We start from the raw sequence: 25,669 nt of genomic DNA, 5'->3' as shown, positions 1-25,669 counted from the left end.
TCTATCAATCAAATTTTCCTCTGCTCATCAAACTCTAGCTGTCAATATCAATCACTTCTATCTTTGTCCAAACTGCATATCAAACCCTAGCTTCACAACTGTAACCAACACTGCTCATCGTATAGATAAATCTGTCAATAACTTTATCAGAAGTATGTCGAATCATTAATGCAATAACCTGCACCATATCTGCTCTGGCATCACAATCCTGTAATACTTCCACTGCTAACACTGTTAACCTGTGCCTGTGAGCACAACCTTAGATGCCACCAATCCGATCTATGCCCAACAATAAGTTGTATCCTTGATGAGCTTTGGATCATAGGATGCCGCAATCAAAACCTTAGCTACTCACACCAGCATCATCAATTACTGAGATGCACTTTGTGGCAATGTATTGTTTAAAAAAAAGGATCAACCCTAGAGCTTGTTGTCAATTGACAATATCAACACATTATCAAACTTCCACTCTGTGCCATATGCATCCAATGACAATTATTGCAAGATTTGACAAAATATAACTGTTTTTGTACTTTTATCAGTTCAGCTGTAGGTGACTCAAATTCTTAGATTCTTCATAAAAGTGATGCTTCAAGGTCTGCACACAATTCTCAACGTGTATGATGCAGATGTATTTTGATGCCTTAAAGACTTGCTACATTTAGAGACCTGCTCCAAACTTCAATTCTGTCCACTTGTTTTGTTTGCAGTGGTTTATGCTCAGGATTATACTATCGGCAGTTCAGAACAGTGAGCAATGTAGCCAATACTTGAACCAAAACAATTTGACAGCGTCTACAAGAATAGCTAATTGCAGTAGTGAAACATACAATGCAAAGGATGCCGTCAATGTAACTTTGAATGATCAAACTTCTTGACAAGTCAGTGTCCCGAATTTCTGTGACAAAATCCTATTATTCAAAACATCTTGAGGTAATAAGGATTCATGTTTTCTCTGGGTTACTTATTTCAATATGGTAGGGTTACTGTTTTAACCTTAGTTCTGATCAAAATTCCTTTTCAATGGTCTACCAAAGAGTGCCCAATTACAGGGCTGAAAGGACCAAGGTTATCAATATGGTTGAGTGTGCAATATGATACAAATTGAAGTTTAGTACAGTAATTAATAAACCCTGATATTTGCAAAAGTAGGCTGAACAATGAATGTCTAAACTTTAGTGGACAAAGTATGAACAAATCAGAAAGCAGAGAGTACCATTGAAGAAATGGAGGATTTTAATATTCAATGTAAAGTCCTTTTCTCAAGAAAACTAAACAAGCAAATCTAGATCAGTTTCAACGAAGAATTCATACCTGAGCTGAACTGTACCTTAAAATGGCAGTAGTGATTTTAGTGACAGATGCGAACTTGAGATAAATTAAATGGCTGAGGTTGCAATGTTTAGGCCTTAGAATAGTTCTGTTTGACTGAACAGACCTTCACAAAGCCTCCAGCCAATTCGAATTTTTCTTGTATCACAGAGCCATATCGCATTTCTTCAAGTCAATAATTAACTCATTTCTGGATCCTTTTAGTTGCTCTGTGGGCCGGAGGTCTGAATGCAGTCTTCAACAAATCTAACCCCAAATTCACATAGCCTTGATCACAAATGCTCAGAAAACAAAGATGACGTCACAGAGATTACACACAAAAGACTTCAGACTATTTCAAGCCTCTGCGGCATAGATGAAACCCTAGGGTAATAAATACTCAAAGAACCAACCATTTACTGGGCCAGAAACAAGAATTGACCAGGTGATATTGTCTTGGCCAGAGGATTTGATCTTTTGCACTGGAGCAGCGAGATATCCTCAGAAACCCGAAATGTTCAATACTCTCGACCTCCAAAAAGATTTACTCCATGATCCACAAGGTTGAAGATAATTCAAAGGTCACAAATTAGATTTGCATAATGTTCATATGTATCAGTTTGGAAGAGAGATATACCTTGTATTTATAATGTTTGAAGGATAAAACAAATATCATACTTTAGGGAAAAGATTTGAAACTGACAAGGAGTTGAGATAGATTATAATTAAAATTTAAAACTTCAATAAAATTAAGATCTTTATATTTTGATATATAAATATTTGAGTGATCCCAAAAATAGTTTTGACCCTTCATTTACTAATGTTTCTTTAATCTATGACCATGAAAGAAATTAATTTTATTCCCTTTTTATCTTCACATTTGACCAGCCAATATATTTATGCCACATCATCCACCTTGGGGTTTTTTACCCATGGATTGGGGCTTTAACTTCAAACTGGCATAACTCACAAACCCTGAAGGCTCTCATGGCATGCCACATATCACCGTATTCAGCTCGACGAGGAGAATCCAATAGCGAGGATCTCCAAGGCAAATTTAATAATGTACCTCTTCAGAAACTTCCAACAAGTGTGGGGTATGACCATCACCCAGGGAATTCAAACCGTAGAGCTAGGGTTTTTCCAGCGATCCTTCCATATGAGATTCCAACTTGATGCAATCCAGACAAATATTAAGAGCGTTCATTAACGTATGTTGGCATTAATGACAACACCATTCAACACAGAGCTCTATCTATCTGAGCAGTTTCCAATAACACTTGAAATGAACTGCTATATTGAGAATGGCTTCGAAGTCTCTGTTCCTTTATCAATCTTCTAGCACCCATCAATGCCTTTGCCATCAATTTGCCTTTGCTTTTGCCATCAATGACACCATATGTCTAACACTCCCGTCACTTTTCTCCGAAGTCTTAACTCGTCCTAACTGAACTTGTTTCTGTAGTCTTAACTTGTCCTAACTGGACTTTTCTTTGCCACCTCATCCTCTAGTCTAACTGAAGAAGACTCCATCAAATTGAAGCTCCAACACTATGCATGCAACCATTCCAGTGAACTAGAAATCAACTCATCACACCGAAGTCTATCTTATGAATTCACATTCATGCTAGAGAAAGACAATTCGAGGTCTTTACTGGCTAAGTTGTAAGCCAGAAGACTTTCCTTCGCTACATTTTAAACACTCTCTCTTAGCAAGGAAGGGATTCTTTACAACTCCCAACATATCTCTGAAAAACACGAACTTGCCTTTGACTAAGGCCTTCATCAAGATATATGCAACCCGCTCATATGTGGAAATGTCTGATAGCTTTACTATCCCTTTCTACACACAGTCCCTGAGATGATGGTACCTGATCTTGATGTGCTTGGTGTGGTCATAAAAAATTGGATTCTCAGAGAGCTTAATGCAACTCTGCTTGTCACAATAAATCATGGTGGGCTCCAACCCCTGCCTGAAAAGACCCACAAGCAACTTCCTCATCCAGATGGCTTCACATGCTGCCAAGCTAGCAACGATGTATTCAACCTCTGCTGAACCGAGTGCAACTGATGTCTGCTTCTCGCTAAACCATGAAACAACTACTGACCCAATGCTGAAGACGCAACCTGAAGTACTCTTCCGATCTGTGGAGCTCCCTACCCAATCTGCATCTGTGAAGCCCTCAATTCTCACTCCATCAAACTATTTTTACCATAACCCATAATCTATTGTGCCTTTGATATACCTCAAGACATGCTTGGTAGAAACTTGTTAATTTTAATAGGGAAATGTTAGAACAATTTTCTTATACATTTAACAACTTCAGATAATCATCATTAGCATTAGGTTTTGTAAAATTTTTCGTCATGAAACAATAATAAGAAAGTTCATTCATAAACATGATAGAGTAATAGAAAATCACAGTAGAAACACTAAGAAACCATGAGACAAGAGACACAGAAACTAGGCCTGAGGCCAGGGCAAAACCCACAAGGGGAAAACCCATAAATTCTTCCTTATGCGAGAGAGAGAGAGAGTTCAAGATACATCAATACATTAGAGACATCATCAAGTCAATAGCCAAACCAATACCCAAGAATGAGATGAATGCCAAGCCAAATCCCATAACTCTCCACTTTTTTGGCCTCCTTATCTTCTCCTGAAATTCGCTAGATCAAAGTTTCACAAGGCAAATTCAATATTCCAAAATGAGGAGGAAAGGCTCCTTTATGTAGACTTTTGTGGGGGTCGAATGGGTGCCTCCTAGGGCCCAGCCGACCTAAGACAATTTGAGGCCGACTTGTAAGTTTTGGAGGGAGAAATTTAAATTATAAATTTTACAATTCCTTCCTTTTATTTTCGTTGATGGATATGCCGACCATGGCTACAATTTTCATCACTCTTTCTTAGCCATGGAGATATTTTCATTCTCTTTCATCATAAGGAAAGAAGATAGCATCACTCTGTCTTAGCTATGGAGGTATTCTTTCGGCTGCTCCATAAATCTCATCTCGGTTGAATAGTGATGTCTCAAACCACAATGGATGATAGGGGAGATCAATTTACCACAACCAAGTCCATGGCAATCACATTTGATCTTGGTAAAGATCACACACACCCTATTGGTCTCGAGGTGAAGCTCCATGGCCTAAAAAAGTATGTCATAGTTCTCATCTCAGATGTAAATGTCTCAACATAAGGAAAAGTTGATAGCTACATCATCATCTCATCTCGGAAGAATGATCCACAATGATAATAGGGGAGATCGATTTACCACAACCAAGTCCATGGCAGTCATAAATGACCTTGGTAAAGATCACACACACCCTATGTCCATTGATTGACCCTCACCCAACTTGATCCTTAGCGATCAAGTGGTAGAACACCTGCATCCAATACTTAGGGAGATCAATTTACCTTAACCAAGTCCATGGTAGTCGTGTTTGACTTTGGTAAAGATCACACACACCTAAGTCTCCTCACCCACTAGCCAAATGGGTGGCAATCTCGGCAAGCTTAACCAAGTCCATGGCCCTTGGTCAATAAAGACACGAAGGTGACTTGTGGGTAGGATGCATATTGGGGCATGTACTCAACCAAGTCCATGGCTCTAAGGAGTACCCTCACACCCAGGAGCCTCGCTGCTCATCCCCCCTCACCAAGTCCATGGCTAGTCGAAAGACTGGGGGGAGCATATGCTTAGTGTTCTCGATCAGTAGTGTTCCCTCTCAAGGAGGGATACATTCTCCTACACTCCAAGTTGCTCTCTAAAGAATAAGAACTTTGCTTTCGGCAACGGCTTGGTGAGAATGTCTGCAATCTGCTCATTTGTCGAGATGTGTTGGAGCCTCATTGCTCCTCTTTGTACCATATCTTTGATATAGTGGTACTTGATCTCAATGTGTTTCAACCTGTCATGAAACACTGGATTCTCTGAAAATCTGATCCTGCTTTGATAGTCACAGTATATGAAGATCAAATCTAGCACATGATCAAACAACTCTGCAAGGAGCTTCCGCAACCACACTACTTCACAACTAGCCATACTACTGCAATATACTCTGCCTCGATTGTACTGAGAGCAATAGATCTCTGCTTCCTGCTCATCTAGGAAATCATGGCAGGTCCTAGGCTAAAGCAACACCCTTATGTGTAATACTCTTAGCTCAATCACATAATAATCAACAAATGACTCAACAACAGAAAAGGTATCCACGAAAAACTTCTGCACTTTATCAAATATTCTAACAGACAACAACATCCAGCGATTCATTCAACTTTAGCTGGAGCTTCTCATAGAAGCAAACAATCCAACAGATAACAAGTGGCTTCTCACATAAGCAAATATCATCACCCTGCTTGAAAACAGAAAAGTGTGCCATAGTCGAATTCGTCAGACAATAAAAGGCTTCTTACAGAAGCAAACATCAGAAACCAACTTCACAAATCTGCTACATTTCTAGCTTCAATTGTGTTACAAGCAACAGGGTCATCAATGTCATTTCGACCAATACAACATCTAGAATTCATCAAGTCCAGTTAGTAGTTTCATGCATCGGGTGGTTCAACAAGCCAATCAAAGAATCAACAACAAAGTCTCGCAACTTCTTCAAATTTTTCATCCAGCAAGTGTCCATGGACACAGTCCATTATGCCTCAACCTCAGAAATTTCGTCGGGCTCATGCCATATTTTCAATCTTTCAATTCTTCAATCAACTTCCTCTTACATTGGACAAAGAGGATCTTAGACCTTATTAGAAACATATCATCACAGGCTCATTTTCAACACAATCAGATCAACATAAAAAACTTCTAGCCATCTTCATCATGGATGTCACATAGATCAAAACTTGCTTCAACCAAGCTGATCTTGTCTTGCTCCCTCTGAGTCCAAAGGCTCATCCAATCACAAGTATTTTGTTCTTCCATCCTTCTTAATTTGCTGCCACAACCTTGGCCGTATTCATTGTGCACCTGCAATCCTCACTAGAAGGCCATGGAAGAACAAATGCAACCAAGCAAGATATACAAGACAAGAGACTCATAACGACACATCATCAGGGACTCTATATCATCATCAACAGGGAGGCCACATCAACATCATCATCATCAAAGAGTCAACCATCAATTTGTCCACATCGTTAAGGAGTTGACCTCATTCACATCATCAAGTAGTTGACCTCGACCATCAAGAAGTCCACATTATTAATGAGTCCATATATCATCATCAAAAAGTTGACCTTGTTCGTATCATTATCACAGAGCCTACATCATTATCATCGACCTTGTCAACATCAACATCAAGGAGCTAGGGTTTCTCCTTATAATAGAAGCAATCTAGGGTTTGTCCATAAACTATAGCTGCATATATGACTTTCAAATGGGCAAAGTTTTAGCAACAATAATATTCTATCCTCAGTTAGCTAAAACAATATGTCAGTAGCAACACTATCATCTGCAACATTAGCCTCAACAACTACACAGGGCATCAATTATATATATATGTTACTCATAACCCTAATAGGCATCCATTATACTTGGTGAATGCAATCAAGTGCAACTTTTCTAGGTCATTTGAACTCATCGGAAATATATGACAATAATTCAATATATATATATATATAGATATATATATGTCATATTTTACTCATAACCCTAACAAGCATTTACTATACTTGGTGAATGAAATCAAGTGCAACTTTGCTAGGTTATCAGAACTCATCATAAATATATGACAATAATTCAAAACTTGATCTGCCATATAGTACTTCTTTTGTTCCTCAGGGCAATGACCTACACATCAACAAACACTTATGCACAGGTATTAGATCAGCCAAACAATTTACATATTTACTACTGACAAACCATAATCACATGGCTAGGATTTATCGAAATATTACTAGAAAATTTGAGTATATGGGCTAGGGTTAGAACAAAACCCTAACAATCCTCAAAGCTTACAAGTTTCCAAAGCATCAAAACATCTACAACATTAAAAGTCACTGCATACTATTGGGGGCAATGAACCTTGTTACTACACAATCTAGCTGGGCCCTAAGGAAGGGAAACTGAAAGGACAACTACCAGATAAGTGACAACAATGGGACAATGACCCACTGTCACCTTAGTCAAGGTCCCTTGCTCTTTACGCACTTTCACTGATGGGAGGAGTCCCAGTAAAGAGGGAATCACTTGGAATGAATAGATTGTTGATTTAGGTGTGAAGTGATTCCACTAAGCCTATTTAAGGAGAGACACAATAATAGTTCGATGCTTCAAAGAAGCTAAAGGCTCTCCAAGAAAGACCTAGGAGGAGATCAAGACTTGGGGCTTGATATTTGCAGTGATAATAGGTATACCTAAGGTCAAGACCCCAAGTGATGGGATAGGACCTCTAAAAGAAGCTTGATGTAATGTTTTAAAACTTTCAAGAGACTCTTTGGTTCCTTTGAGAGACCTAGGAAAGACTTGCACTAGACCTAGGGTTTTATGAATAATTGTGGGAAGAAATACTTCCAAGGTACTCACTAGGTCAAGGCAAGGGAGGAGAAAAGGTTTCTTATGATTTATTCCAACGAATACCATGCTCATACAACCCTCAAAGAAGTCTCCAAGGTGAGGGAGAAAGACCTAGGTTTTCCCTTATAGAGTAGCACCTAGGGAAAGAGATTTTATGGATGAAACTTGGGTGAATACCCACCAAACTTGGAGCATAGGTAGCCTAGACCGCGAGATTGAGGTTTGGACCCTCAAATTCCTGAAAAATCACCTCCCTAAAATTTCTTTGCAAGCCCTAGATTTTTGCCCTACATTTAGGGGACCGAAATTTAGGAGGAGAAAATATGGAACAAAAGAGAAGTTGATCACCAAACTTCTTAGACTAGTGCCTAGTCCTTTGGGCTATGGAGTATAAGATGATCCAAAATTGGCCAAAACCATCCTTAAGGAGGCTAAAGATTTATGCCCTAGCAACCAACCTTTAACATTTACCTACTCAAGATTAATGGATTTTCATGGAAGTAAGACAAAATCTCATCCACTAAGAACAATCATCATTTATCATGCAATGAGTAACATATGCAATTACCAACCAAATAGCTTTCTAAAATGATATTCAACAAATTAGGGCATAAGAGCATTAACTAGTTGCAACAATTCCATACATTAGACATTATTCCAAGAAAAATATTCAACAAGAAGCACTTACAAGATGACAATATGATATATCTAACCACAAATCATGAAGTAGCTCCAAAGAAGATTGAAAATTTCAGCTCCAAATGTCAAAAAGCATCAAAGAATCTCCATTAGTCTCTGAAGAAAAACTGCGAGTTCCTTTTACAAGAGAAGAATCCAAGTGATGATGACGAGTTCTCACAAATGAGACTCTTTTCTATTTATATGAGTCTCTCTAAATCAAATTAGCCTAGTGATCCCCCAAAATTATAAAACAATGTGCTAGAAACAAGCCTTGGTTACAAGCCGTCCAAGTAGCTATCACAAGTTATGAAAAATCCATACATAAGTAAGCCAAATTGATGATGTAATGATGAAGGGTTGTTGGAGGGCCACGTTGAGTCCCCTAAGTGCCATGATGAGAGAGAGGGCTCCAAGAAAGATGAATTAGGGGATGGCCCCTAATTTTCCATGTAAGTCATCATGTGGTGCCCCAGTGTGGGTTTGGGGCACATCTGTTGGTCTCATGGGTCTGCAAATGAAAGAAAAGCCTGTACAATGCTCCAAATGATGACTATGATGATGGGGCATGCCCTCCCATGCCTCAAGGGTGAGACAAACCTCCTTTGGGCCTTGGATCAACTGCCCAAATGATTTTGATGATATATAGGTATTTGTTGTAGCATTGCTATTTTTAGATGCTAGAGGCCATCTAGAGCCTATTTGATGATGTATTTTGGGTTCAGGGATGGATTGCATTCAATGCTATTTTGGTTATGTGCACCCTTACATGCTATATAAATGAGAACTTTTGCTTATTTGTGTATAATGGTTACGATTCATATGGATGCACATGTATATATATGTTTTTCTCTAAAATTTGAATATTTTATGTGTTTTTGGTCAAATGATTTTTTGGCCCAGTTTTTTTACCAGTTCCCGGTTCACAAGGTTTTTCGGTTCGATCACCGTTTCAGTTCTGATAACATTGTTTCTCACAAGCTAATATAATGTCCTGACTATCTTTTGCATTTTATAGTATTCTTTTCTTTTGTTTCTTGCTTGTGACTATGATATGCTTTTAACCTTTTTTTAGTTGCATCAACCTCTAGGGCAACATTTCTAGGTTCGACCCAAACATTTGGACAAGGGGAGGGGGTGTACCAACCATAGTTTTAAAATTCGGCTGATTCGAAACAGAAACGGCCGAGTTGATCCGTTTCATTGCCCAGAAATGTGACTTGGTGGAGGAAACCGTATTGACTCGGTCGGAGTCATAACAGCGGCCCGTAACCCCCAAAAAAATGCAATTTTTCATATTTTCTTAAAAAAATTTAATTGTTAGCTGAGTGTTGGGGACTCCAAGGTGTTTTCTAAATTAGTTAAATGCTATTTGGGGTCCATTCTCCTCCCCTAGTATTGATATGCTATTCAAATTTCATGGTAATGTTAAATTCTTAAAATAAAAGTGACATTCTCCTTAATCTTCATTTTCATCCTTTTACTTAAATTTTTAACATTACCATGAAATGACTCAGGATGTTTGAGAGTGGTTCCGGCCTCATTGGATTTCATATGGAGAAAGTAGAATTTTAGATTTCATTCAAAATCTAGCAGACTTTTCAGTTTTTCAGGATTTCAGGATTGGAAGATTGCAATGTTTCCATTGAATTTTGTCATGTATTAGGGTATGGAACTCGTATTTAATCAAGAGCACCAATCCCTCTATGTACCTTGATGTTAGTGACATTGGTTGTCGAACTCCTCTGGGATTCGCTCCCAAACCAGGAGCTTCTGAAAATGTCGCTCCTGCTCCTGTTTTTGCTCTCGCTCCCCACTTTCGCTCTCGCTCCCAAGTAACACTGAGCCAGATGATGTTGGCAACTCTAGCAGTAGCCAGTAGTACTGGTCACAGACTTTTGTTGTAGAGGCCATTTATAGCCTCCTTGGTTATGTGTTTTTGTTTGATCTATATATCATCATCGTGTATGTATTGGACAGTGCACTGGGTGCCATTTTGATATAATGGATATATTCATGAGCCTACTTTGATCATTTGTTGTCTTCTATCTATATTCTAATGCTGTGCGTTTGGAAACATGAATGAGAATCTTTAAAATTATGTGTTTTTATAAAAAATAAATATTTAATGTATTTTTTGCAACGACCGAGTCATTGAGATCGAGTTGGCCGAGTCGATACCGAGTCGGAGTCGATCCTCAGCCGAATCGGAGTCGGAGTTTTAAAACATTGGTACCAATGCCTTGCGGACCCTGTGGTCATGTGGACCTAGAGAGGGAAAATGATGAAATAGGGCTTTTAATGTGCGGAGAGGAGAGAAAAAGGTAAAATGGGAAAACGAAACTGCACTACCAAAATCAGGGTTTCCCAAGTAATGCCCTTCTTGAAGCTATAAGCTAATAGGGGAGATCCCATGGGACTAGGATTGAGGATTAACCCCCCATTTAAGGTAAGGGAACAAAATTATAGTCAAAATCCTTCCTTCTTCCAAGTCACTCAATAATCCATGCCCAAAGTGCCCAAGGAAAAACAAGCATAAGCACCAGATTGCACAATGAAAAACATACCTTTAGGATTGGATTGCCCACCTTCAAACATATGCTCTTGATAGATGGGTGAGGGGACATATGACTAGCTTAGGGAGCAGAGATCGAGTGGCACAATACATCGGCTACACTGGTGGTTGTCAAGGGCTGCTGGCTGCTGGTTGAAGACAAATCTAGGAGAAGAATTCTCCTAATGGGTCACCCACTTTTGGTGGGTAACAAAGCTCATTCTCATTGCATCCATCCAAAGAGAAATTGCCCCAGGACATTCCTATTTACCTCCTTACCAATACCATATATCATTTCAGTCTTCCAAAACCTAGGATTCTCAAGACATTTCAAATTCATCAGTAATAAATTTGATCAAACTTTAGGATCTTTATCATGTCTTGATATCCTCGAGATTGATTCCAATGTCCAGGGCTAGCAACATTAGTCTATGCAGAGAATTCTATCATATATATAGGGCAACATACATAGATTTGGCAGACCCTAAAGTAGCGATTAGACTTGCAACAAAACCACCCATTATTGATTGATTTTAAGACTTCAATGCAACTTATCAGGAGCTCTGACATATTGATGACTTTCTTAGCTGGCGGAGAAAAAACTCAATTTCATCATCTAGGGTTTTGTCTGCAAATCCCATGACCATACTTATTCAAATTTCAGTTAGGAAATCCTTCAAAAAATCGGAGGCCTTACTTATTTTGCTAATTCCTATGACTTTGATGAGGTTCCAAAAGTAACATTGCATAGATGAGGTAGACATTCACAGTCTAGTCTTCAATTAAGAGAAACAACAACTTTTAGATAAAAGAGTTAGTAATACATACCAGAAAGACAGGTCAACTCCTTTTGTAATGAATGCTGTGATGCTTCATTAACTCATATATTTACAGAGATAGATTCTTAGTGACTCAGACAATGTAATTCATCCCTTTTAAGTAGTACAGGGAAGAGCTCATATTTATTGGGATGATCTCAGACTTATTAGCCTTCAGATGACAATATTTACATATGCACAGAGAATAATGATATGGAACATGCCTCGCTTTTGCTCTTATTCTCAGAGATTACTAGAAATTCACGTCATAGATTTCATATGAATGATGCCACAGGATTCGCACAAGTAGTGCCATCATGCATACTTTTGATTCTTCAAGATTGGATCTTTTGAAAATCAGATAAGGGATCACAAACGAGGATCAATACTCTTTAGTCCTGTCACTATTTCGCAAATTAGAGAGACGATACTTACAAGAAAAAGGTTCGTATCCACATAGACATAATCTTGCGCTTCCACAAAGATTAGACTTGGTCGATATTTGGATCTTTGACTTCAGCATTTAGATATAATCCCACAGAGATGCTTGCTTGAATGCATTATTACAAGACTTGAATTGAGGTAGCTGGCATAAAGGAGACAAAGACTTCGCAAATTTTACAGAACTTGAGTTAAGACAAACTTCACGGACTTAAATGTGATAGATTCTCGGCCTTGCATTGTTCCATATAACGATTCACATACACTTTAGTGCAATTATCCTCAGAAGGCTCCACAAGTGGCTTGTACAACTATAAAGAGTTAACGCTATATATCTTAACGATGGAGGCTTGCACAATTACAGAGGATTGGATTTCTCAAAGGAGAATATAGATAGTGAAGATTGGATCATAGAAAGACAATTTCCAGAGGTCCACAATTTTATCTCAGAGGGTAGTCATCAGTTTCCATTCACAGGCTTGCATATTAGCATAAAAAATCGCATTCATGTTACAGAGATTAGTCCACAAAAAATAAATGCCTTGCTATCTGTTAGGATAACTCGGCCTGGTCACAGAGACAATTCACAGAGGCTCGAAATCTGCCCTTTGAATAGAATTACACTTCAGTCAAGTCGCAGAGAACATGGACATTCAAAATTTTCCCAATCTTATAGAATATATAAAATATCATAGAATTCACATGTCATAGAGGGTTAGCATCAAGGATGTTATAGAGCATGTCATAGAGCTTGCATAGAGAATTAGTACCATAGGAAGTAAGCTCAATTTCCACAGGGAGACTTGGATCAAACCTTTGTTTTCAAATGCCATTGCAGATTGGACCTTGTTTTCAAATGCCATTGCAGACTCAACCTTCTTTGTTTCAAATGCCATTGCAGACTCAACCATTGGACCTTGTTTTCAAGTGCCATTGCAGACTCGACCTTCTTTGCTTGATTCATTTGCCATAAATTAGTCCTGCTCTTCAATGACCCCTAGCTCTCATGCCATGTTAATTTTAATAGGGTAATGTTAGAAAAATTTTCTTATACATTTAACAACTCCAAATAATCATCATTAGCATCAGGTTTTGTAACAGTTTTCATCATGAAGCAGTAATAAGAAAATTCATTCATAAGCATGACAGAGCAGTAGAAACTCCAAGAAACCATGAGACAAGAGACACAGAAATTAAGCCCGAGGCCAGAGCAAAACCCACAAGGGGAAAGCCCGAAAATTCTTCCTTATGCGAGAAAGAGAGAGAGTTCAAGATACATCAGTACATTAGAGACATCATCAAGTCAATAGCCAAACCAATACCCAAGAATGAGAGAAATGCCAAGCCAAATCCCATAGCCCTCCTTCACTTTTTCAGCCTCCTTATCTCCTCTTGAAATTCGTTGGATCAAAATTGCACAAGACAAATTTGATATTCCAAAATGAGGAGGAAAGGCTTCATCATGAAATGGCTCAACTGCAAAACATATATTAGGCCATGTGTTGACTAAGTACATCAACGATCCAATGAGCCGCCTATACAACGTGGCATCTAATCGCTCTACTCTACTAGTGTCCACCTTCCCCCATTTTGTGACTAGAGGCGTGGTCATGGGCTTGCAATCTTGCATACGAAACCTCCTGAGAATCTTTGTAGTGTACTTCCCCTGCACCTAGAAGATTTCCCCATCACCTTGCCATACCTCCAACCCAAGGAAATAGTGCATAAACTCGTTGTCCTTCATCTCAAACTCTCTTGCAAGATCTACCTTGCAATCCTAAATCAAGCTGTCTGCTCCAGTCAAGATAAGATTGTCAACATAGAGCACTAGAATGAGCAGAAGCCCTCCAACCATGATGTAGTATAGGTTGGTATCTGCCTCACTCTTAGTGAAGCCTAATCTCTGAAGTTCGCTGTCAATGCGAGTGTACCATGCTCTTGGTGCCTGCTTGAGCCCATAAAGAGCTCTCTTCAGAAAACAAGCATGAGTGTCTCTACTGAAAGTCTCAAACTCCTCTGGCTACTCCATATAAATCTCTTCCTCAACCACCCTGTTGAGGAATGCTGTCTTCACGTCCATCTGGTGGATCTTCCACCCCATCTGAGTTGCAAGTGCCAGAATCACCCTGATGGATGAATAATGAGTCACTGGGGCAAATGTCTCATCATAGTCGATGCCCTCAACCTGTGAGAAGCCCTTGGCCACAAATATGGCCTTGTACTTCTGCACACTCCCATCTGCTCCATGCTTCACCTTGTACACCTAGCATGAGCCTACCATTGAATTTCCCTCTGGGCGTAACACAATCTCCTAGACATTGTTCTTCATGATGGAGGAATATTCCTCCACCATGGCATCTCGCCAAACTTGCTGAGAGGCTGCCTCATAACAAGAAGGCTCTGAGTCTAACAACTTAGTCATTAGTGCCATGTATTCGATGTACCATTATGGCTGCTTGCTGTGTGTGAATGTAGAGCTGTGAGTCTCAACTCACTCTTGGGCCTCGTGGATCAACCTTTCGGCTCACTTGACTCTCTTACTCCCTGTGCTGGGAGTTACCGACTGAGTGGCTACCTCAACTTGTCCTAGTCTCTCCTTCTCATTCTGTAATGAGTCCTTGTCATCTTGCTATACGACTTGCTTGTCGCTTGGATGAGACTCATTCTGTGGTACTGGCTAAGGCTCTTGCTTGGAGCAAGAAGCTCCTCCTCAGGGCCTCCAACCTGCTTTCGCTCTAAGGAATCCCTCAGCGTTTTGTCCTTCACAAACCTCATGTCCCGCTTGATAACTGTCTTCTTATGTGATGGTACGTACACCTTGTATGCTTGAGGTGTCTCACAGTAATCCACAAAAATTTCCTTTTTAGCTGTGGGCTCTAACTTCTTCCTGCTCTCTTTGAGCACATGGCAGTAAACTCTTGTCCCAAAGATGTGGAAGTCAGAAACATCAAGATTTTTACCTGTGAAAGCCTCCTTCAGTGTAACTCGGCCAAGCACCCTGTGTGGACTCTTGTTCTGCAAAAATACTGCAGTGTTGCATGCCTCTGCCCACAAGAACATGGGCAACCCCCTGGTCATGCAACATGGCCTTGGCCACTCTAACTATGTTGCGGTTCGTCCTCTCAGCCACCCCATTTTTCTAAGGCTTATAGGGTGCTGTAAGCTCTCTCCTAATGCCCTTCTTGGCACACATGTCCCTAAAAACATTAGAGACATATTTTTCGCCATTATCACTCCTCAATGCTTTGATCTTCTTCTTGGTTTGGTTTTCTACCAAGGCCTTAAACTCCATGAACTTGGAGAAGACCTCCTCCTTCATCTTCATAAAGAAGATCCATGTTTTCCGAGAATAGTCATCTATGAAGGTGACACAGTACTTGTGTCTCATGAGGGATGGAGAAGAGCAGGGACCACATAAGTTTGAATGTATCAGCTCCAAAATCCCTTTGGCTCTGCTGTCTCGGCTCTGAAAAGATGACTTGGCGTACTTTCCAAGTGTGCAACCCTTACACACTTCAAGTTTGTCAATACTGCACTATGGTAGCCCTGTGGCTATTTGCTGAAGGATCTTTAACGCCCCATGATGCAAATGTCCCATGCGTTTGTGCCCAAGCTCCCCCACATCTCTGCCATGCTCACGCCCTACCTTACTACTCAAGGCTGTGTCTGTTTCAATCTGCAACTTGTAAATGTTCTTCACCCTCCCACCGATATGCTTCTTGGCTCTAGATTCAAAATGCTTAAGGTGGGCCTTTCCTCTGCAAAAAATGACATCATAACCCTTGTCCTCTAGGGTGGAAACAAAAACAAGGTTCTTTTTAAGGCCCGAAACATAGAGGACATCCTTGAGATGGAGAGGGTTATGAGACTTCCTCTCAAAAATTGACAGTGCCCATGCCCTTGGTCAGGTACCTACCATCATCTCCTAGCTCAATGTGAAACCGCATGTCCTCCTCCTTCAACTGGCTGAAATATTCCTTGTTCCTAGTCATGTGAAAGGATGCTCCGAAATCAATGTACCACACGTTGCTGCCCACTGAGCTTGCCATGCAAGCTATAAATGAGAAATCCTTCTCTAAATGAGAATTAAAAACATCTACCTCAACTGATGTTGCCACATGGTCAATATTAGACCCCTTCTTTTGTTTAGGACACGTAGTGGCATAGTGTCTGAATTGGTGGCAAGAGAAGTATTTGATCTTGCTCAAATTTTTCTTCTTCTTGTTGTTCTTTTGACTGGACTTGGCCTTGCCTTGGCTCTTCTTACCTTTGGCCTTGCTTCCTTTGCCTTCCAAGGCAAAATTCTCCTCGTCCTCTGTCTTTACTGGACCTCTAGCTCTTGTTCCCCTACAGATTTCTTCTTAGACGTAGTCTCCCCATAGCCTTTCCCAGTTGGGAAGATTCTATTTGCAACTTATTGCATCCTGGAAATTCTCCCAAGACTTATGAAGTCCCAGTACGCAAGGCTCATAAGGTCGTTGTCTGCTACAGTTTCACCCACTCCAACTAACTCATCCCGAACCTAGGTGAACTTGGAAAGGTACATAATGATGGTCTCTCCTTTTCTCATCCAGATATTTCTTAACTTGTCCTTTAAGGCAAACTTCCTAGAATCACTGGATCCCTGATACAAAGTTAAGATGGCTTTCCACATATCATTTGCTGTCATCTTCCCATGGAGATGAGGGATAATGTGGTCTTTGACCCCCTCAAGAATGATCCTCCTGGCCTTGGTGTCATTCTTGTTATGCTGGATCAATTGTTGGGCATTTGTGGGTGCAGTTTGTGGGTTCTTCGCAAATTCTAGCACCCCATTATCTTCCAACACCATTGAAATCCGCTCCCTCCATGAGCAGAAGTTAGAGGCTCCCTCTAAATAGTGATTTGCCCTTAGTCCTTGGAATGACATATTGCTATCCAAAATACTGCTCTTCAAACTCTAGCGCAAGCCTACTGACTGAACTGCACTCTTCACTGACTGAACAAATCCTGGTGCTTGTTTTTATACAGAGCGTGGCTTTGATACCATGTTAATTTTCTTGAAACTCTGCAACTACTTAGATGAATTTACTGAAAAATCAAGGCAACTGAAAACTAAAACCAAGTTTAACTTTCACCAAGATACAAAGTTTCTTAACATTCAACATGCAGCGGAAAATACTTGAGATAAAAACACATGCACACACATAAATTTGACACCAGTGTTTTACCTAGGAAACCCAAATGGGAAAACTTGCTTTCTTTGTTGTGGGATTTTTATTGATTGTTCTTTGATCAAATGGATCTTTTACAAATTCAGTGTACTGCTATTGCAGCCAACAAATAGCCTCTGAGAAATTAATCTTAGCTCCACTATTGCTCTCGGCATGCTCTCGGGCTTGAGAAGATGCTCTCGGCCCTACCTCTCGATCTCGGCTTGCACACACAAGTGTTCCCTGTTGAAGCGAGGCTCGACTTCTACTCTTCGAATCCCTGATCTTCGCACCTCAACCAATGTACTCTGCCAACAATAAAGAATCATCCATCTGTGCTCTCATCCTTCTCTTGCCTTAATAGATCTTCGATTCATGCAAGGAGGCCAAGTTCGAATTTGTGTTCACACAAGTGCCGAGCTCCTTTTGCCAGTTAACTAGAGCAAGTCTCAGTTACACTTGGCCTAGCTCTCAGTGAACTGGCTCGAGTTTCTCCTTGTTTTCCTCTAGTCGTGAACTGGCTCGAGTTGCTCCTTGTTTTCCTCTAGTCGTGAACTGAGGACTTAACTCGTCCTCCCTTCACTTGTCTTTGAAGTCTTAACTCATTCTAACTAAACGTCTCTGCAGTCTTAACTCATCCTAACTAGACTTGTCCATGCCACCTCATCCTGTAGTCTAACTGAAGAAGACTCCAAAGAACTAAAGCTCCAACACTACACATTCAATCTATTGATGACCATTCCAGTGAACTGGAAATCAACTCATCACACTGAAGCCTATCTCATGAATTCATATTCATGCTAGAGAGAGACAATTCGAGGTCTTTATTGGCTAAGGCACAAGCCAAAAGACCTTCCTTCGCTACATTTTCAATAGTCTTCCTCTTTGAATTTGTTCCCTAATCCTCTACAATTCCAGGTGATAATTTTCATTATTTATTTTGGGTTTTGTGATCACTGCCTTGGGATGGTTTTGGAGTACTTGAGAGTTCCGTATTATCCTGGAGTCCATAACTATATTCTTATCTAGGGTCAACTGGGTACCCAAAGTTGCATCTCTAGCTGTAGCTTATTGTTTGACTATTTTGGCTGTTTTCCTTCCAGATTTCTTGGGCAGTCTCTTGTCTAAATCTTCCTCCTTTTCTATGCCCTCCTGTACTGAGATTTTTTTCCTGGTTCTCATTCCTATGCATGGTTGTTTTTTCTAGAATCCACTCTTTGTTCTCCCTTATTTGTTAGAGTCTCTTCATATCCCACATGGTTTTCTATTTATGGATTTTCCTAGGAATTTTTGGGACATCGGTATTTTTGAGAAGATAGGTTCAAAGTAGTTGGGTTTAAAGGAACCTAGCCTCGCCTTCTTTGGAGTTATGATGGTCTCTTCCTAAAAAAAAAACTTCATATCTGTTTGACATTGGTGATGAGTTCTTAGTTGGAGATTTTCTTGACATACCATTAGTAGATATGCTGACTGTATTTGGGAGAAGAAATTTCAATATAGTAGGGAAGACTTGAAGACAATGGGGAGATTGTGCATTGAGATGCCAACTGAATCGAGAAGACTTGAAATGTTTGAAACCTAACAATTGTGAACTTGTATAGTGGATGTATTTGAGACCAAGTCATAAAAGGAGTAGCAAGAAAGGTGCAAATAATGGTGCCTACCAGCTGTCAAGTCAATAAAATATCAGATATGATGTTGAAACAGGACCAATTGAAAAACGGTCTTGAGCCAGAAAGGATGGGCTGCAAACTTTACATTAACAATGGTGTGCGGAATTGCTTTCTTACTCCTGATGTACACTCTTTGACTTGGCACAATTTGACTTTACCTTAACAATGATGTGGGGAATTGCACTCTTACTTTTGACAGTAAGGCATAACTCGAGGGTCTGTACACCCTTCAAATTGGCGCAATTTGACTTAAGTAGATTAGGCCCCCACACCGTAGAAGTTATAACCATAAGGAAACATAGGTCAAATGATAGAGTCTGTGAGATCCATCTTGGAAGTAGTTTTAGAAACTCTTGCTTGAGGAGAGTAAGGATTTGTACCTCTTATGGATCTAAGGTTTGAGTGTCTTCCTCAACCTAAACCTAGGCTTTGAAGAGTAGACTCCCTAGTAGGTAGAAGCTATGGTGATCTAAACCTGCACACCCCCCTAAAAAAAAATAACAAGAAGCAAATGGAAATTTGTTTCTTTTAGCTATTGAAGATCATCGCCTTGATTTAACCCATGTTGACCATCGATTGTTAAAGATCACAAAATTTGGATAGGGCATCCACTTGTCTCTACATGTCCTTGGGGCTAGAGGCCATGAGGATCACATAATTTGTGAAGAGGAGGATAGAGTTCAAAACTTGATGGAGAAGACAACCAACCTTGGGCTAAATGTATTCCTATAGGAAGGACTCTAGCTCATCAATATAAGTCCCAAACTAGGTTGGGGGGAGAGGGCACCCCTACTTCACCCCAATGGTGCTTCAATAAAATCAGATAACATGTGTGTTGTACTGAGTTGGCCATGGAGGAACTCAAATAGGTGCATGATGACAATGATGAGGGCCTCTGATGTGCCAATGTCTGAAAGTTGCTGAAAAAGGGCCTCCCTCATAATTGAGTCAAGAACTTTTTGAATTTCTACAAAGCAACGTAAGGCTTTCAAAGAGCGGTGTCCCATTTCCCCAATCATGGTTATGAAGGTTAGAGTATGGCCATTAGTTTGATGCCTAAGATTAAAACTTGCATGGCTCTTGGCCCTTTAGGTGACATATCTCAAGCTGCTTTGAGAACTATAGATGAAGGGTGGTAGCATAGAGCTTGGAGAAAGTGTGTCCCGTAATGATTTTTATAATTGTTCGACCTAGTTTTGGATCTTGATTTGTGTATTGGGTGAATAGTGTGGTGGGACTAGACCCATGGAAATCTCAAGCAAACAACATGGTTAAATAAATCAACAATGTATTCTATAAGAGAATGTACACCATGTTTGAAGAATTTTGCCTAGAACCCCTCATCGTTGATTGCTCTATTGGTGCTCAACTCCCATGTTGCTTGGCAAATATCTATATGATGAAAAGTGACACAAGGATGGGGGTAGGTGATAACAATATTAGGTTGCTCAGGGACATCATAAATGCAATTATATAGGAACAAGGGATTGAGGGTCAAGGTTTGTAGTGAGGCATGGATGGAGGAGAAAGAAAGTATGTTAGATGGCTTTCAGAGAATGAAGAAGGGTTGTTTGTAGTTCATGTCTCTTTTGAAAAATGAAATATGCAAGGAAAGATGCAATCTCTGCTAGTGGGGTTTGTTACCACAAAATCTAGCAGGCCTTGGAGAGGGAAACCCTACAATCAAGAGCTAGACAAATTGCTTACAATGGGGTAGATGTCCAATGTCACCTCAGCCAAAACCCCCTGCTTTTTACGGACTTTCATCGATGGGAGGAGTCCTAGTGGGAAGGAATCGCATAAAATGGATATGCTAATGATAAGGTACAAAGTGACCCTACTGAAGCTCATTCAAAGAGTGACACGCTAAAGGTACAAGGCTTCAATGAAGCAAAACACTCTCAAAGAAAAGCCCTAGAAAAAAGGCTCAATACCTAGGGTTTTGAGATTTTTAGATGGTGATAGGTATTCAGAAGGTCAAGGCCCAAGGGAAAGGGTTTTTTACAATTATATTCAACTAAGCCAAGGCGCATGAAATCCTCAAGAATGTCCTCAAGTTGAGGGGAAAATAAACTAGGGTTTCCCTCTTAGAGCAACACCTAGGGCAAGAGATTTTATGGATGAAATTTGAGTGGATACCCACCAAATTGATAGGTTAGGTACCATAGACATATCTCTTGATGTTTAGGCTCTTAAATCACCAAAAATCATTCTCCCTAAAATTTAGACGCAAGCCCTAGATTTTCGCCCTAGCTTTAAAAGGACCGATTTTAAGGAGAGAAAATTATGGAGAAAATTTTGAGATGTTCACCAAAGACTTGGACTAATGTGTTGAAATGTGTAGCTTGGGAGGTACTCCCACAACCCCTGCGGTACTAGGTTTGTGAGGAGTTGACCCACAAAAATGTGGTTTGTTGGGCTTTGTACCCAAAATTGTGGGCGAAATACCAAAGTGAAAAATGATTGTTTATTCATTGGATTCATGAGGGGCTAAGGGGCACCTAGGGCTACAATGGAGTGGGTGAAAGTAAATGAGAAGAATTTTATCTCTTAAGTTATTGGTGTTTAATCATGATTGGCTTAGGTCGGCTTGGGAAAAAGTCATGACCCTTGGTGGCTAATTGACTCCACCAAGAACACTATAAGTAGGAGTAAAGTTAAGCTCATTTGGTATCATCACAAGTGCAATTCATCTCAAGAGAAGCCAAGCCAAAGTGACCGCATACCTCAAGTAGCTGAGCTGAAGAGAAGAAAGAAGGATGAGTTTTTCTTTGTTTCTTATGTTTTGGTATAGGTCAAGGAGAGGAAGGCCGATCAAGTGGTTATGGCATGGTTTTGTGCTCAAGTATGTGGTGAATCTCTATGAAACAGACTAAGTAAGTTTATGTGTCTAGGAGAGCGATGAGACCCTTGTTGTTGATGGACAATGAGGCCATAAGGCCTGTAGTAATGCTGGATTAAGGGCTACACTTCATCAAGGCAAGCGTAGGAGTTTAACGGCCGTAGAGATATAGGACTGAGGTGGCCACATAATAAGCTAAGGCTGAGGTGGTCGCAGAGGTATGTAATTAGGTCGAGATATCTGAGTCGTATGGTTGCACAGGGTCAAGTTTCTTTTAGACCTGAGCAAAGGTAGTCAAGGTAGTATTGGGCTGAGTTTTCGTGTAGATGATTGCTGGAGGTGATGTGTGGAAGGTTTGTCTTGCTATAGCGTGTTAGGACAGTGTTTTGGTAGCCTACGAACAACCACTTTGATGGAGTAAAGGGACTATGTGAAGGCAGAATTTTGTGCCCTGTTGCACGCGTTTTGTCAAAGTTCCAAGGAAGCAATTGTGCTAGATTTTTTTCAAAAGATTGAGATCATCAACCAATAGTTTATTGAGTCATTGTAAACCCATTCTGCAAGTTTGTAATGTAAATGATGCTAGTAAGACCGTGTATCGCTGTAACAGTCTAAGTAAGCCTATGATTTTGATGGCGAATTTCATCATGGGAGGGTTTTTAACCTCGTCGATTACGTGTGTTTCTAAACACAACTATTTGGAAGAGTTTTTTGCCTCCAGCGTAAACCCCAAAGCTAGTGCGAAATTTATTATTGAAGTCTTAGGTGAGTCCTAGTGTTTTAATCGAGTTTTCTGTAAAAATGATTTGGAAATAATATAAGCTAATTGGATAAATTATTTTATTACAAATCACTTGGTCTACTAGATCATATTGTGTCGCAGAGTTGGGTAAGTTATTTGAGGGTTTATAACGAACGGGTATTCCCTCTTTGAGGGTTGAGTTTGTAAAATCTTATGTAAAAATATTTTAGTGCATGGTCCCTCATACTCAGACACCATGGCTAAAATATTTGAGGGTGGAAAAAATAATTAATCCCCTCAAGGGTCAATTAATTAATTTTTTTGGCAAAAATAAAATTAATTTTTTTGGCAAAAATAAAATTAATCCTAAACCAGAAAATTAATTAATTAGATTAAAAAAATTAAAATGTTAGAGAAATTAAATTATCCAAGTGGAAAAATTCGTGGGTCTTAAAGAAATTAATTTTTGGAGGTCCCCTCTAGGGAATATTGGAAATTTCAAGAAAAATTGGACCCTTGGACATTGATGGTTAAGTCGAAGTCAAATTTTTAAGGAAATTAGCTCAAAATAATTATTTTTGAGCTAATAAAAGATGGTTTTAATGAGTAATTCAAAAATTCCTCAAAAATAATTATTTCGATGGCAGAGATTAAAAGATCATCAAATATTTATTAATGACCGAGATCATTTTGACGAGAATCAAGCCAACTAGCCGTTATTTTCGACTTGGAGGATTTATCTATAAATTAGAGGTCATTTGTGTCTCAAGCCAACTGATCTTTGGCTAATGTAATTTTGTAAAAACTGATGTGAAGCTACTGTCCCATTGGGAACATTTTGAGAATCATAATAAAAGACTTTAGGGTGCATTTCATGGTGTCTTTGTCTAGTTGATTTGTGGTATGTGCTGGGTACATGCATTCCTATATTGTGCTTTAAAATTTAATTGAATCGTTACTTCATTTTAGATGATATGAACATTCTATTGGTAAGTTTTAGGCTTATCTTAGGTGATCCGATTCATTGTATGTTATAACGGTTTATTCTTGAGAAAATATATAGTGTTTGTAGGTTCTCTAACCCTTGGGCTCCAAGTTCACAAACTGTGGGCACAGGCTGACCATGCTTGGATTATGAATATTTTATGTGATTTTCTAACTTCGCTAAGACTGTGGTTTGGCATTTATTTTTCAAAATGCATTTAGCCATTGTCAAGATTTACAAAAAAATTATTCTTGAAAAATTCTTCTAAGCATTGTACACTTGTATATTTTGCATAATAAATTTGTAAATGATTTTATTTTCTAACCCTTGTTTCGCAGCTGGGGTTTTCTAGGGCTTTTGGGATTTTGAATTTTTGTATATATTGAGGTTTTGGGTTAACGTAAATTTATTTGTGCAGCTGAGATTAAAGGAAAATTGCTGGACTAGAGCTAGATTTAGGCCCTTGAGGTTAAGATCTAGCCTCTACATTTTTTGCAGGGCCAACAATTGAAGAATTTTGCAGAAATTGAATATCTGAAGAAAAATGTTTTTTTTTGGCGAGGGTTTAAAAATTTTTCAGGCCTCCTAGGCCTAGCGTGGCCCCTTCTAGCCTCAACGTTAGCCTTTTAGCCTCTGCGTCAGCCTTAATTTCCTTCCAAGAGCTAGCTGTAGGCCTCTAATGGTCCCGGCCTACCCTTTGAGCCCTTGCCGTGGTGTTTTTAGGCCTTGGTAGGCCTGGCCTTGTCCCCTAGGCCACTCCACCTCCCTCCTTCAACCTGCGGCAACCCCTTCTCTTCGGCGCCCCTCCATTAGCCCTTGGCTGCCTTCCTTAGGCCTCTGATGCCTCTCCCTCACCTTGCCGTGGGCTTACCAGCTCCTAAACCCTTTGTCGTGAGCCGTTGTGGCTTGTTCCCTTGAGCCACAAGTACATTAGGGCCTCCTCATCCAAGATGTTAGGCCTTCTAGGCCTTGTTTTCCTTTCTGCGGCGTTTATTTTGCCTATCTTCCCCTCATTTGTCTCTGTGGGTGATCTCTGAAATTTTTTGAAGCTAATTCTTGGTGGGTTTCGCAGAGAAATTGGCCAAAATTTGTGTTTTCAGGTGGTGTAGTCTTTGGAGATTTTTTGTTTTGAAAATTGGGCAAGTGATCTTCAAGGCCTAGGGCCTAAGTGTTTGGTTTCTAACCCTCATAATTCTAACTGTTTTGCTATGGCTCTCTGAATACATTCATAACAGTCATTAAATTTAAATTTAAATGCTCTAAAATTCACACATAAGTTGCTTAAACGCACTAAGAAATTCATGGTATAAATTTACTAGTCATTTTGTGAATTGGGCATCATTTCTTTGGAATAAATCTAATTGTTTCAATGACTGATATCTCTGCATAACAAGTGTGATCAGATCTGATATAACATCTTAAGAGGGCTAAAAATCCAAAATTTCAGTCTGACAAACTTGGTTTGGTATCTAGAAATTACATGACATTTGTGGGCACAAGTTTTCATTAATTATTTACTGCTGTCATACATAATCTTGCTGCTGTCCTAAAGGGTCAATAATTGCTCATTTGAATGTGATTGGGATATAAGTAACATAAGAACTTTCCTTGCTTGTGCTCTATAATTGTTCTTGTCTCATGGTTGTATAGCAAGTTGGTCTCAAGATGCACTAACACATTTGTTGTTGTGAGTTGGTTGAAGTTTCGTAAGTCCACATCTAATAATAACACTCACTAAAGCACTCTAATCTCAAATCACATTGTGTTGAATAATTCAAGCTTCTTTGGGCATTGAAATCTAAGCACTTGAAATCATTGGATTAACATTGAAATATCTTGTTTCTCTTAATTGGCAATCTAATTGGTGTTCTTTGCTTAAAGGCTTCTAATCTAATTGAGCATCTTGTGATTG

General features: G+C 39.6%; 1 protein-coding gene across 1 annotated transcript in view; it reads left to right on the top strand.

Annotated features, from left to right (window-relative positions):
- Positions 1–701: 701 nt before the first annotated feature.
- Positions 702–25,669, top strand: part of LOC149221808 (Peptidase S24/S26A/S26B/S26C family protein) — a 73,497-nt gene continuing 48,529 nt past the window's right edge. Inside the window, exon 1 of the mRNA XM_089385248.1 lies at positions 702–933. The gene's annotated coding sequence lies outside the window, so the exon portion shown is untranslated. The remainder of the gene's footprint in view (positions 934–25,669) is intronic.

Source organism: Pinus tabuliformis, chromosome Q, assembly GCF_031772625.1.
Source record: "Pinus tabuliformis cultivar Carrire ecotype Pingquan chromosome Q, CPIR1, whole genome shotgun sequence".
Classification (NCBI taxonomy): domain Eukaryota; kingdom Viridiplantae; phylum Streptophyta; class Pinopsida; order Pinales; family Pinaceae; genus Pinus; species Pinus tabuliformis.
This window is presented reverse-complemented; position numbering and strand designations above follow the sequence as displayed.